This window comes from Hyaena hyaena, unplaced genomic scaffold (assembly GCF_003009895.1).
Source record: "Hyaena hyaena isolate Hyena2069 unplaced genomic scaffold, ASM300989v1 scaffold_1371, whole genome shotgun sequence".
Classification (NCBI taxonomy): Eukaryota; Metazoa; Chordata; class Mammalia; order Carnivora; family Hyaenidae; genus Hyaena; species Hyaena hyaena.
In genome coordinates, this window is record NW_024082005.1 from 208,238 (window position 1) to 222,334 (window position 14,097).

At 43.9% G+C, this 14,097-nt stretch overlaps 2 pseudogenes; both read right to left on the minus strand.

Moving 5' to 3' along the window:
- Positions 1-543: 543 nt before the first annotated feature.
- On the minus strand, positions 544-896 carry LOC120225354 (annotated as a pseudogene).
- A 5,148-nt stretch (positions 897-6,044) lies between these two features.
- The window catches only part of LOC120225355, an 11,399-nt pseudogene continuing 3,346 nt past the window's right edge, over positions 6,045-14,097 (minus strand).

Below are 14,097 nucleotides of genomic sequence, written 5' to 3' on the forward strand. Positions count from 1 at the left end.
CTGTATGTTCCCCGATGGAAGGACTTATCAATCTAAGCTTTCTTGTGAACATTTTTCAATACTTTCCTTTTGTTCATTTCCTTAGCCCTGTTGATCTCTGAGGGTTTCTCAGTGTTATTTCAGAGACTCTGGTTGACATGGGAATGCTGTTGCTTCTGGCATTCTCAGCTCCGTCTTCACAGAATGCCATCCTTGGCAAGATATTAAGAGCTAACATTATTAAGTGCCATGTGCCAGGTGACATTTTAAGCAATCACATGTATTTACTCATTTAAATCTTTGTAACAGATCAATGCGTTAGACATGGGAACACAAAACATCCCAGCCATTTGCCCAAGATCACAAAGCTAATATGTGGTGCAGAAAGACTTAAGCCGTTCAGTTTAGCTTCAGAACCTGTGTGCTCCACCAGTATGCTCGTTGCCACCAATATGTCTATATTTCAACCCTAATGATATCTATTGTGGCTTTACTTATTTATGCTATAACACCAACTCACACACACACTTTGTTGTTGTTGTTTTTTAACAAGCTCTGGCCAGTTTTATTAAAGAAAAATTTTTGCGTGATTTACCTTTCACCAGTCTGCTGGCTTCTCATGATATCGGAATAGCCTGGATCAATGACAACCAGTGTGCACATTCTAGAGTATCTCCCACATATTGTGCTCAACTCAATTTTACTGCCACGGCAGTGGTGAACACCAGTTTTGGCCACCATGGTACAGGATCCTAGTTCAGATTTCCTCAAGGCTGAGCAGTTGTTGGCAAGGATGCCCAGTTTCACTTTGCCATGTCTGATCATTTTCAGAGTGTGCTTATACCCCAGAGCTTATACTTTCTACTTTTTATAATGAGTTGGAGCCTTGAGTTGATCGACTCCAGTGACTTTGTCATCCTCTTTGGGGGCTACGAACCTCTTGCCTTCATAGTCCCGCAAAGGGAGGGCGATTGGAGAACCCCAATCCAGAGCGGCCACCAAGATGGCCTGGAGTGAGGTCGGAAAGCTCATGAACACCTATTAGCACATATGCTGGAGCAGGAACATTTTCCTAAAGATCATAAACATTATTCTGTGGGCAGGTCTGCTGGTAACATGACATACTTACCCTTGTAGGTCAAGGACCTTTGGTCCCTAGCTGTTATCAGAATTCTCTCTCTTTGTATTATTCAGGCAGTAATAACAATAGCTACCATTTATTGAGCAAACTTTAATTCTTTATGATTTTAAAACCATCCCTGCAAAGTTGTAAAACTGATTCAGTTTTTAACCTTACGAGTCAGACATGTCAAGTGGATTGTTTAAGATCATCAGCAGGTCTGTGGAGATTTGAATCCAGATCTGTCAAAGTCAGAAGCCCCTGGTTTTGCAGCTATTATTGCAGCCTTCTTCCTAACCCTTAAGCACAACCAGCCTAGTGTAGTCAAATAAATAGTTGGATAAAGTGACTGTCATCCTTATGGAACTATTAACAGCCAAAGAATGAAGGAAATGTTGGGGTCCAAGAGCAGGCCACCCCAAGATGAGCCACTTTGGCATAAAGATTATTTTGAGTGAAAAAGCAATCAAAACCCAGAAGATAGAAGAAAAGCTCTTTACCTCTCCCTCATATGCCTAAAAAGAATTTACAGGGAGAGAACTATCACCATAGATAACTGCATTAGGATATAAACTAGGTGTGGTTGACAAGGAAGGCACCTAACAGGACCTGTTTGGGTAAAGTCCTCTATGCCCCATTGTTTCTGAGTGGCCCGGAAAATATTTGCTTCCCAAACCTTTCTTCTTTTTCATCTTCCTGTGAATTGCTTTCTTTCCTTCAAAAGAAGTTCCAGACCCCCACCCCTTCTCCTTAGTCCAGAACGACATATATACCTTATTGTGCCTACCTTTGGGATTTCCATGTCTGTGTGGATTCCCTGTACATACACTATTATATTTTATTTTCCCCTGTTATCCTGTCTTGTGTCAATTTGATTCTCAGTCTGGCTAGAAGGATTTTGAAGGGAACAGGACATTCTTGCTCCCCAACAGAACCATTGGCCGTAATTAGGCATAAATTCTAGATTTTAAGGGAAAAATAATTTGTAAAAGTTCAGAAAGAAGGTATGAATGACTCATTGGCAACACTCTAAAAGTCAAAATGGCTAAAAGAAGAAAGAAGCTTCACGGGAAAGAATTCTCCCCTAACACTAACATATGTCTTAGTCAATTTGGGCCGCTGTAACAAGTATCACAGCCTGGGAGGCTTATAAACAACAGAAACTTATATCTCACAGTTAGGAAGGCTAGAAGTCAGAGGTCAAGGTCAGCATGGTGGGATTCTTGGAAAAACCCCCTTCTGAGTTGCACACTGCAAACTTCTCCTTGTATCCACACATGGCACAAAGAGAGTAAGCCAGCTCCTTCCCTCTTTTATCAGGATATTAATCCCATTCATGAAGGCTCTTCCCTCTGGACCAAATCACCTCCCAAAGGCTCCATCTCCAAATACCATTACATTGGGCATTAGATTTCAAGATATGAATTTTAGGGTGACACAAACATTCAGGTCATAACAACAAATGACATAGATCAAGAAGAAAAAAGGGGAAGTGTCTTTACCAAAAACAAACAAAACAAAAACAAAAAAACAACCAAAAGTAAACAAAAATAAACACTGCAGAAAGCTTTCTAATCATCACATTTTTAAAAAGAAATGCCTGACTCACCACTGTTGTTTAACATAGTGCTGGAAGTCCTAGCATCAGCCATCAGACACCAAAAGGAAATCAAAGGCATCAGAATTGGCAAAGAGGAAGTCAAACTTTCACTCTTGGCAGATGACATGATACTCTACATCGAAAACCCGACAGACTCCACCAGAAGCCTACTAGAACTGATTCAAGAATTCAGCCAACTTGCAGTGTACAAAATCAACGTACAGAAATCGGTTGCATTTTTATACACCAACAATGAAGCAACAGAAAGAGAAATCAAGAAACTGATCCCATTCACAATTGCACAAAAAACCATAAAATACCTTGGAATAAACCTAACCAAGGATACAAGAGATCTGTATGATGAAAACTATAGAAAACTTATGAAGGAAATTGAAGAAGACACGAAGAAATGGAAAAACATTCCATGCTCATGGATAGGGAGAATAAATATAGTTAAGATGTCATTACTACCCAAAGCACTCTACACATTCAATGCAATTCCAATCAAAATTGCATCAGCATACTTCTCAAAACTAGAACAAACTATCCAAAAATTTGTATGGAACCATAAAAGACCCCAAATAGCCAAAGTAATACTGAAAAATAAAACCAAAACGGGAGGTATCACCATCCCAGACTTTAGCCTCTATTACAAAGCTGTCATCATCCAGAAAGTATGGTATTGGCACAAAAACAGACACATAGACCAATGGAACAGAATTGAGAACTCAGAAGTGAACCCAAAAGTATACAGCCAACTGATCTTTGACAAAGTAGGAAAGAATATCAAATGGAAAAAAGACAGCCTTTTTAACAGATGGTGTTGGGAGAATTGGACAGCAACATGCAGAAGAATGAAACTAGATCATTTTCTCACACCATGCACAAAAATAAACTCAAAATGGATAAAGGACCTGAACGTGAGACAGGAAACTATCAAAACCTTAGAGGAGAAAGCAGGAAACAGCCTCCTTGACCTCCACCGCAGCAACTTCTTACTTGACACATCCCCAAAAGCAAGGGAATCAAGAGCAAAAATAAATGATTGGGACCTCATCAAGATTAAAAGCTTCTGCACAGCCAAGGAAACAACCCAGAAAACTAATAGGCAACCAACGGAATGGGAAAAGATAGTTGCAAATGACATATCAGATAAAGGGTTAATATCCAGAATCTATAAGGAACTCACCAAACTACACGCCCGAAACACAAACAACCCAGTGAAGAAATGGGCAGAAGATATGAACAGCCACTTCTCCAAAGAGGACATCCAGATGGCCAACAGACACATGAAACGATGCTCAGCATCCCTCCTCATCAGGGAAATACAGATCAAAACCACATCGAGATACCACCTCACACTGGTCAGAGTGGCTAAAATGAGCAAATCAGAGAACTCGAGATGCTGGCGAGGATGTGGAGAAACGAGCACCCTCCTACACTGTTGGTGGGAATGTAAACTGGTGCAGCCCCTCTGGAAAACAGTGTGGAGGTTCCTCAGGAAACTAACAGTAGAACTCCCCTATGACCCAGCAATAGCACTGCTAGGAATTTACCCAAGGGATATAGGAGTGCTGGTGCATAGGAGCACATGTACCCCAATGTTCATAGCAGCACTCTCCACAATAGCTAAAACATGGAAAGAGCCTAAGTGTCCATCAACGGACGAATGGATCAAGAAGATGTGGTTTATCTATACCATGGAATACTACATGGCAATGAGAAAGAATGAAATCTGGCCATGTGTAGCAACATGGATGGACCTTGAGGGTGTTATGCTGAGCGAAATAAGTCAGGCAGAGAAGGACAAATATCATATGTTTGCACGTATAGGAGGATTAGGAGGAACTTGACGGAGGAACAAGGGGGAGAAGAAGGGCGGAAATGGTGGGGGAAAGGGAGAGAGGCAAACCATGAGAGACTCTTGAATGCTGACAAAAACTGAGAACTGATGGATGCGGGGGGGAGGGGGGGATGGGCATAGAGGAGGACACTTATGGGGATGAGCACTGAGTGTTATGTGGAAACTAATTTGACAATAAACTATTTGTAAAAAAAAAAAAATCTGAAATGATTTTGAATGGGGAAGAAAAACTGTATAGAACTTTCTGTAAGATATATAGAGACATATGAAAATATTCTTATAAGAAAAAAAAAAGAAATGCCTGAAATGTGAAAAGAAGCACTTATACACTTATAACCAAGGAATATTAGCCAGGCATAATGATCCTAGGAATCAGAGAGTCCAAATTGCCCCAAGGATTAAAAATCTATGTAAGGGCACTAAAAGGGGGTTTTGGGCTGGGCTCAGAGCAAGTAGAATGAGGAACGAGGGGCCTGTTGGAGGCAAGTGATATCATGTTAAAAGCTAACAGAGAAAAGCAGGTCAATTCAACTCCTATATTGCTCTCTCTATGGAGGAAAGTGATCTTCACACTGGGAAGGCTAGAACAAATATGGTTAGTAGGAAATTGAAACCTAAGATAGGCAAGGAGGCAAGAAAACACCTTGCCACTCAAGTGTGTTCAGGCGAATGACATCCCCCTCTACAGAGGAAGGCATGGGGTGTAAGCGGCTGCAGGGAGCGATGGAGGATTGGAGAGGATTTGGGAGAACAGAAACATGCTCCAATTAAAAAAAAATGTAAATAGGCAGATTACAGAAAGGTAAAAATTATCTAGATCTGAGAATAATTTTTTATGGATATGTAGACTTTCATTATGACAAGCATATCCATAACCATAAAGATCTCCTTAAAACAAAAACATGTCCCAAGTATCTTTGTTAATTAGTGATCTAAAATGGGGGCGCCTGGGTGGCTCAGTCAGCTAAACATCAGACATTGGCTCAGGTCATGATCTCACAGGTCATGATCTCACAGTCTGTGGGTTCGAGCCCCGCATCCGGCTCTGTGCTGACAGCTCAGAGCCTGGAGCCTGCTTCCGATTCTGCGTCTCCCTCTCTCTCTGACTCTCCCCTGCTCGCGCTGCCTCTCTCTCTCTCTCTCTCAGAAATAAATAAAACATTAAAAAAAAAGTAGTGATCTAAAATGAAGTAAAAATTGGGGTGTCTGGTGGCTCAGTCAGTTGAGTGACCCAGTCTTGATTTTGGGTCAGGTCATGATCTCACAGTGGTGAGATAGAGCCCCATGTCAGGCTTCATGCTGGGGGAAAGGGGCAGAACCATCTCCTGACGTGGGGGTGACAAAAGACAGAGGTGGCTTTCAAAAATGCTAGGGACGTAGCTTCAAATTACAGTGAGAATCTCTTGGGAGAATCAAAGCCCTTTAGCAGACACATTTTAGGGCAGTTAATGAAATGCTTAGTATCTCAGTAGAAAACTATCTCAACAGTGAAATGACATAAGAATCAGAAGCATATTCTGCTGTGACATGTGGTAGTTGACATTTTCCCAAACAACCACCACAAGTCTGGGGTCCTCAAGAGACCGATGTCTCCCAGCTACATGACCATCTGCACTCGTATTTCACTGAAGAACAGGAACTCTGCTGGCCACTCCATGTTCTGGGTGGAGAACGCCAACTGGTTTTATGTAGCCTAAATCTAAAATGGCATCAACTGCCCTCTTTAGTGCATCACCCCACAGAGCTGGCCCATCCAGTTTCATCTGGAAAATAACCAGTTCTTGGTCTCACTCCTTTGGAGGTTTTTTGGACCATGGTATGACATAAGTAACCTCAAACTCTAGTTTATCAGTGAGCCAAATTTGGAATGAGAAGTTGTTCCTGGCAATCCTTATTTTTGGTCAAGCCTTTCTGAACTTCAGTTCCATGAGCAAAACTATCAATACTTCCAAGGCATCTGGGTTGTTCAATCGGTGAAGCATCCAACTCTTGATCTCAGCTCAGGTCTTGATCGGAACATGGTGAGTTCAAGCCCTGCATTGGGCTCTGTGCTGGGCACTGAAGCCTATTAAGGAGAGGGAGAGAGAGAGAGAGAGAGAGAGAGAGAGAGAGAGAGAGAGAGAGAGAGAGAGAGAGAGAGGAGAGAGAGATTGAGAGAGAGAGATTAAAAAAAAAAATCATACTTCCAAACATGAAACACTTTATTCACTCCACTTCCAAATTTTATACTTCAGAATCCAACCAATTCAGTGTCAACTGTCCAAAGATGAATGGTTTTCTTAATATTTTCTGGAAACTCATTTTTCTTTAAAAGTTTAAGGCAGTAAGTATGAATCTCATAGAGTATTTCATCATATTGTCTGCCCCCCCACCCCCTAGGCAAAGGTGAACACATCTGAGGGTGAATGGCTGTGTGTCCAGATGCCTCAGGAATCAAGCCTGGTGGTAGATTCAAGTGCTGGGAAGGTCAGCCAGTCGGTAATCTTTCAAAGGTCCCTCTTCCTATGGTTTCCTTACTGGAAATCAGGACCTGGCCAAATTTTTTAACGTTTATTTATTTTTGAAAGAGTGAGAGTGAAAGAGCATGAGTGGAGGAGGTCAAAAGAGACAGGGAGACACAGAATCCAAAGCAGGCTCCAGGCTCCTGATCTGTCAGCACAGAGCCCAATGCAGGACTCAAACTCACCAGCCAGAAGATCATGACCTGAGCTGAAGCTGGAAGCTTAACTGACTGAGGCACCCCAGGACCTGGCCAATTTTTAAAAGAGTAAATCTTTTTTAGTATTTAAAAGATAATTATTAAACATAATTACTTGTGCCACTATGATTTTTTACAAAACAAGCTTTACCAAACTAACCTTGTTTCTGTGCTAAGAAGTTATAAGGGAAGCCAACCTTTTCCTGGGTCAAGGTTTCAAGAAGTCATTGTCAGACTATCCCTATGGATAATGTGGATAAGCATGGAATGAAGGACAATTATATGTAGAAGGGTTTTCTTAACTAGTTGACTTACTGAGTATGCATGCTACTGATAAACTCAGTTCTGTCTATCTGAAAAGTAGTGAGTGATGATGGGGGGGGGGTTTTTCTTCTTATAAAAATATATATATTTGGCACATTTTTAATGAATCATATAAATATATAGAAATCAGATATATGGTCTTTTGATGCAATGTTTTGAAGATATTTTGACAGCCATGTAAAACAATTTGAAGAAATGTTCCCAAAGTGCCAGTTAATATAATTATATACACACTGACTTCCTGGTCTTCATCCCATTTCTGAGTGAATTTTAGGGGTACAGTAAGGTCAAACCCAGGGATGGGATGAGGCTTTGAGGTGTTCATTATTCACATTTCTAAGAAACAAAAAGATGTTTTCATATTTTGATGTGCCCATTTTGATACAATCACATCAAAGTTGTCACATCAAAATGTTTTTTCCAGACTTGATTCCCATACATCATCCTCATCACAGGTTTTGAAACTCCATAGCAATAAGGATAGCTCTCTTCAGCACTTCAAGAGGAGTTTACTTTCTGGTTGGCAGTAATTCACTGTGCTTCGAATATTTGTGAAGACAGAAAGACGGAGGGGTAGCTGATGTGCTGGCTTTGGAGGCAGTGTGTGATAGGTCTTCACCAAGCCAGATGGCTCCTTCTTGCCTACAGGAAATACAGGTAAAGACACATAGCACTCTAGTTTCTTTGGTTGTGAGCAACTGAAATAGACCCTTGGTAACCTGAGCAAGAAAGGACTTCATAGGAGGGATACTGGGAAGTGCTTGCAATAACAGTTAAAAAAAAAAAAAAAAAAAAGAGGGGGATGTGTGAAAAACAGAGTCTTGGAAAAACCCGGAATCAGAGCAGCTGCAGGGATGTCAGTAGAGAACACACACTGCTTCTGTCCCACCGACCACATGTCCGTCAGCGTCTCTTCCCCTGTTGTCGTTTGTGTCCTTGCCCTCCCCTCCTGGGACTGGGCTGTTGAGGTCATGTGACTGACAGCCCAGCCACATGCATGCAGGAGGGCGGTGTCCCAAGGGAAAAAGAAGGGCATGATCACTAGAGGAAAGGGGCAATCTGCTGAGAAAGAAAGAAAAAATAGATCCACTGGAGACCTGAACTTCAGTCAAATACTCGTGTTGGAAAAATACGAGTTTGGTCTCACCTGCTTCATGAAAACAGGGGCTTAGTTGACTGCAGGCTCCGTGAGGGCGCCGACACCATGCTGGTGGTCCCAGAATCTGTGCCACTGTGGCCCTCAGAGGCTCCACCCCTCCATGGCACTGCCACCGTCCCTGCCCTGCCGTGGGGGGCTTCTGGGCTCAGGGACATTCCCCTTCTTCGTCCTCTGGCTCTCAGGGTGGTAGCTGCTTCCTGTGGTCACTAATGTCTCCGTCACATTTGCCTCTTGGTTCCCTTTGTCCTTCCACAGCTACGTAAAAAGCTCCCATATGAATCTGTCTCTACTGGGAATGTTGGGGGTGTTTCTACCTTCCTTTCTGGATCCTGATGGATGTGCTTGCTGAGGCTCGCGGTAGGACGGGGAGGGAGTTTCATACCATGTCCGACTTGGAACGTGGGTCTCATATAAAGGGAGACTTAGGGAATGTGATAACTGGCTTCTCCTATCTGAAGAGCTTTCATCTGAAAAGGGGATTATATTTATCCCGTGTAGTTCCAGAGGACAGAAGCAGGATTATCGAGCAAGAGTTTCAGGGAAGCAGCTTTCAGTAGAAAGTAAGACCGGATCCTCTAAAGCACTTGAACTGTCCACAACAGAAGGCCCTGGGCAGCTTTCTGGGGGGGTTAGTCAAGCAGAGGATTACTTTCCATGTCCCCGAGACACTGGAGAGGTGCCCACCAGAGTGACATGCTAGGCCGAATCAGCTCTCAAGGCCCTAAACTCTCCCTGCAGAATCTATAGGCTTCAATTAAGGATTTGCTAATTTTCTGTCGGAGCTTAAAGGCAAAGCTAGTGTGCTTAGTGGCCTGCAGAAAATAGTAACAATTATCCTGTAGGATTTACCGTGGCCCCCAGAGTAACTTAAACCAGTTCTCCTACTTTAGGGTTGAAGAAATTCAACTTCCCACCATTCTATACCCAGCTGAGACCTAACACCCTTTAGTAAGAGGATTCTTCTCATTTGCTCACCTCCCTGGATCCATGCAGTGTACCTGGGATTTACACCCAGAGGCCCTTTGGGAGGGCCCAAGCTGACCACGGCTTATAACTAATGGAATGAAATGATTCTAGTGTTCTGAAAAGAGTGGCTCATGCTTTGTGAATCTTGTTTGATGAATTCACATCTCAGAATCCTTCTATCACAGCTTGAGGCTTCCCCCCCGTCAGCTCTGGGTTCACAAGGGATGGGGGGACAGTTATGAGGGGACCAGACGAGACTTCAGAATCCTGAGATTATCTCCCCATCACCTTGAAGGTCCCACCACCCTTCCAATTCTTGCTTCAGCTGTCATTAATCAGGGCACATCCTATACATCCCACCCTTCTGAGGTCTGGGGCACGTAGCATGAGCCTCAAAATGGCTGTTCTCCATACACCTGTTTTCCTTTCCTGGAGCAGCACTGCCTTCAATCCCACTGTGGCTGTTTGGGGAAAGGCGGGGAGAAAGCCATTCCCTCATGAGACCCGTTAAACCAAATACAGAAACATAAAATTCTAACTTCTAATATGCTCAGAAAATGGTAACTTCTAGCACACTAAAAGAATCATTCTCTTATATTTTCCAATGGGAATGTTGGAGGAGAGAGGAAATGCCATGATTTGCCCATGGTCACATACCCCAGATATAACAGGGCCAGAAATTAAACTAGAGTTCGTTTTGATCTAGTCCAGGAATGCTCCCCTGACTCACCACAATATTATTGTTTCCAACAATCCTACTTTACATGAGCGAAAATCCATGGAATTAAGTGTGTAAGTAGCTCAGCTGGGTTTTCTAGCAAGTGAGGGTTCAAGCCGACGGTGGGACATCAGTGGCCTGGAGGTTGCATCTTCTGCCAACACAACACCTTGTAGTTAATTCTACTTTCTATTCTGCTTCCCTTTCACTTTTCCCACTATTCTTCCCATTCCTCTCATGTCATAGGGTGATTGCCCAGAAGACAAAGGGAAAATGTCCGAGGATGGGTGGGCAAAGCCATGGTTTAGGGACATCAGGGTGCCAAACACCTTAAGACATGGACACACTTGGGGCACCTGGGTGGCTCAGTCGGTTAAGCATCCGACTTCAGTTCAGGTCATGATCTCACGGTTTGTGGGTTCAAGCCCCACATCAGGCTCTGTGCTGATGGCTCAGCCTGTTTCAGATTCTGTGTCTCCCTCTCTCTCTGCCCCTTCCCCACTCATTCTCTGTCTCTCAAAATTGAATAAATGCTAATAAAAAATTTTTTTTAAAAGACATGGACACACTTCTGTGCCAAAAAGTCCAACAAGAACAAAGAATAACTTGGGGTTAAACAACAGCCTCTTCCTAAAGCGTCTCCCCAAAATGAGAGCTCTAAGGCCATGTTCTCCTAAGAAAAAATGGTTGGTTAATACCTGGACTGAAGGAGCAGACTGGGTAGAAACTGGTGCCAAAATGGAAGCAAAGAGCAGGAATACAGAATACTGTGATGGGGTGAGGGGTGGGGGTTGGAGAGGGCACGGCAGGTTGTCTCATGAATGGGCCCACCCATGGGATCCACTCTCCCTCTGCAGGTCAGGGACCCCTCCTCATCTTCCAGCTCAGAAGAATTGAACTGCAGTGCTCATCCAACTCTGCTCTCTGTTTCTTCTCCCTCTGTCCCCTCTCTGGCCACCCTTCCTATTGTTCCTCTCCCTGTCCCTTTCTGTCCCTCAGCCCTCTCTCTGCCCGCCCCCTTCCAGTCTGAGGCAGCCACCTGGGGACCCTGCTATCCAGTAATTAGCCTGAGCAGCTGCTCAACCAAACAAGCTCCAGAGATCCGCAGCTGGGAGAGTGGAGTCCTGCCTGGAGGAGGGGGAAGCGGGGGCAAGGTCCACCGAGCCTTCTCAGGTGGCCAGATGACGCCTAATTAGGCCCCCTGCTCTGGGGGCCTCACCAGATGGGCAAAGGCCTGGAAGTCCTAGTGAGCCAGCAAGACTCTGTGGGAACTCCCAGCGTGTGGTTTCCTTTCCAGCCGCCTCTGGGGCTGTGGGGGAGGGTGGTTAAAATAGTAATTGGCGCCTCCGGTCAAGGGACCTCGCTTTTCCCTGCCAGGAGGGGAGAAGCTGTGCTTCCCAGTGGTGTAAACCACCCCCCCCAACGCGCTCCCCCCTACTTGCAAGCTTGGAGTCTTAGTTGTTGATGCTGTTGATTGAAAATGATTTTTTTAGGCGCACACCAGAGGAGCAGGCGCTAGGAACATTTTTATAAATCTAAACAATGCACACCATGCACTCAGGAAAGGCACAATTAAACTGGAAGGGAAACATGAAGAAAATGCGTAGGTTTCATTCTTTCCGTCTCCCCAGCCTGCAAAAGTGAGCTGCAAACGGCGTGGCAGAGGGAGAATGGAGCAGTAAATGATTTCGTTTTGACAGATTGCGGTTTCTGGGCACAGGAGAAGTCAGGGCCAGACAGTAACAGGAGGCAGACCTCTGCGGAAGGTGCAGGGTTTAGATTGCAGAGCAGGGCCACTGCCTGCCAGGGAGAGCTGCCCTGTGGCTTTCTAATCTGCACGGCTGTGGCACCTCCCCCTGCCCCTGGATGTGGCCGTATCTACAAGAAAAGAAAAGTCATAAGGGACAGGCAGGGAAGCTGAAACTGTGGCAGCCGCTTCCCCGCAAGTCCAGTTACCAAAGAGGAGTTTGCCTTTCAGGACCCCAACCGGGCATCACGGGAGATACTCATGATGAAGGTTACCAACGTTAAGGGGGAAAATTTTCAAGCAGAGCTAAGTATGGACCAAATGACCTCTTTGCCCTTCCCTCTTTTGGATTTCTCTAACTCCTTGTGTGACAAAGAACATCTTTGCCTTTGGATGAAGATAGTGATGCCTGTAGAGCTTAAATCCTTAACTCAAATGGCTTTATTACAGTAAAGTAAAGGTCAGGAAAACCAAGAAATCTTTTCTACATGACACCATAGCCCTTGCGTCCCTGTTTGTGAGACCCTAGAAGCAACCATATGAATTCGGAGCAGATACTTGCTTGGTGCTCTCCTTTTTCCAGCTGTGAGAAAGTGAACTCACATCAGGATTGATTTTACCTTCTATTCACCTTCTAGCCCTGGAAAAAACTTGGAACTTTGGGGGAAAACTTCCAAAATAAAATAACAAGGCTGAGAAAATAAGTATAAGAATTATTGATTTTGATATTTCCTCTTTATGCTTGTTATTAATGCGCCTTATTTGTGAGACCTATTTGTGGATGGGACGGGCTATATGCATGATTACATTTTCGGCCAGCAGAGGACCAGGCTGGCAGAAGAATGTCTTTGAGAAATCTCTGTTCTCCGTAGTTTCTGGAGTATAGCATATTTTCTGCCAGTTCAGGCTGATACAGTGGACATTAATTGTTAATGCTCCTACAGCAGCCATCTGCTAAACCCTTGACGCCTTGGAAATCTGGGGAAACAGCGCCATCTAGCAGCCCTTGCTCTAAGTGCTTCAGAGCTGGGTTTATCTGTCATGGAGTGAGTGACCAGGTGGAAAAGGCCACCATTCTTGTGAGACTGACCAAGTTGGTAAGATGCTTTCCACAAGTCCATCTTGGTTATCAATGAGCACAATCGGTTTGCAACAGCTTGGAGTGCATTTTGCTTTAGATAAGTAGCTCAGCTTAATATTCTAGATGGATAAGCCAGATTTCATAAAACTACATTAGCATGCAGCATTTCAAAACATACGACAGGGAAAAGGCAGTCTTTTCAATAAATGGTGCTGGTAAAACTGGACAGCTACCGGCAAAATACTGAAACTGTGTGACTTTCTTACACCATACACAAAAATAAAGCCAAAATAGAATGAAGACCCGAAACAAGACATGAAAACATAGAGCATTTTATCCGTGAGATGCTTTGGAGCTAAGCATTTAAAAGATAAGGAAATTTGGGGTGCCTGGTGGCTCAGCTGGTTAAGCGTACCACTGTTGATCTCAGCTCAGGTCATGATCTCACGGTTCACAGTTTTGAGCCCCACATCTCCATTGGGATTCTGTCTATCCTTCTCTCTGCCCCTAACCTGCTTATGCTCTCTCTCTCTCAAAATAAATCAATAGCCTTTAAAAATAAATATCAGATAAAGGGCTAGTATGCAAAATCTATAAGGAACTCACCAAACTCCATACCCGAAAAACAAACAATCCAGTGAAGAAATGGGCAGAAGATATAAACAGACACTTCTGCAAAGAGGACATCCAGATGGCCAACAGACACATGAAACGATGCTCAGCATCCCTCCTCATCAGGGAAATACAAGTCAAAACCACACTGATACCACCTCACGCCAGTCAGAGTGGCTAAAATGAGCAAATCAGAGAACTCGAGATGCTGGCAAGGATGTGGAGAAAC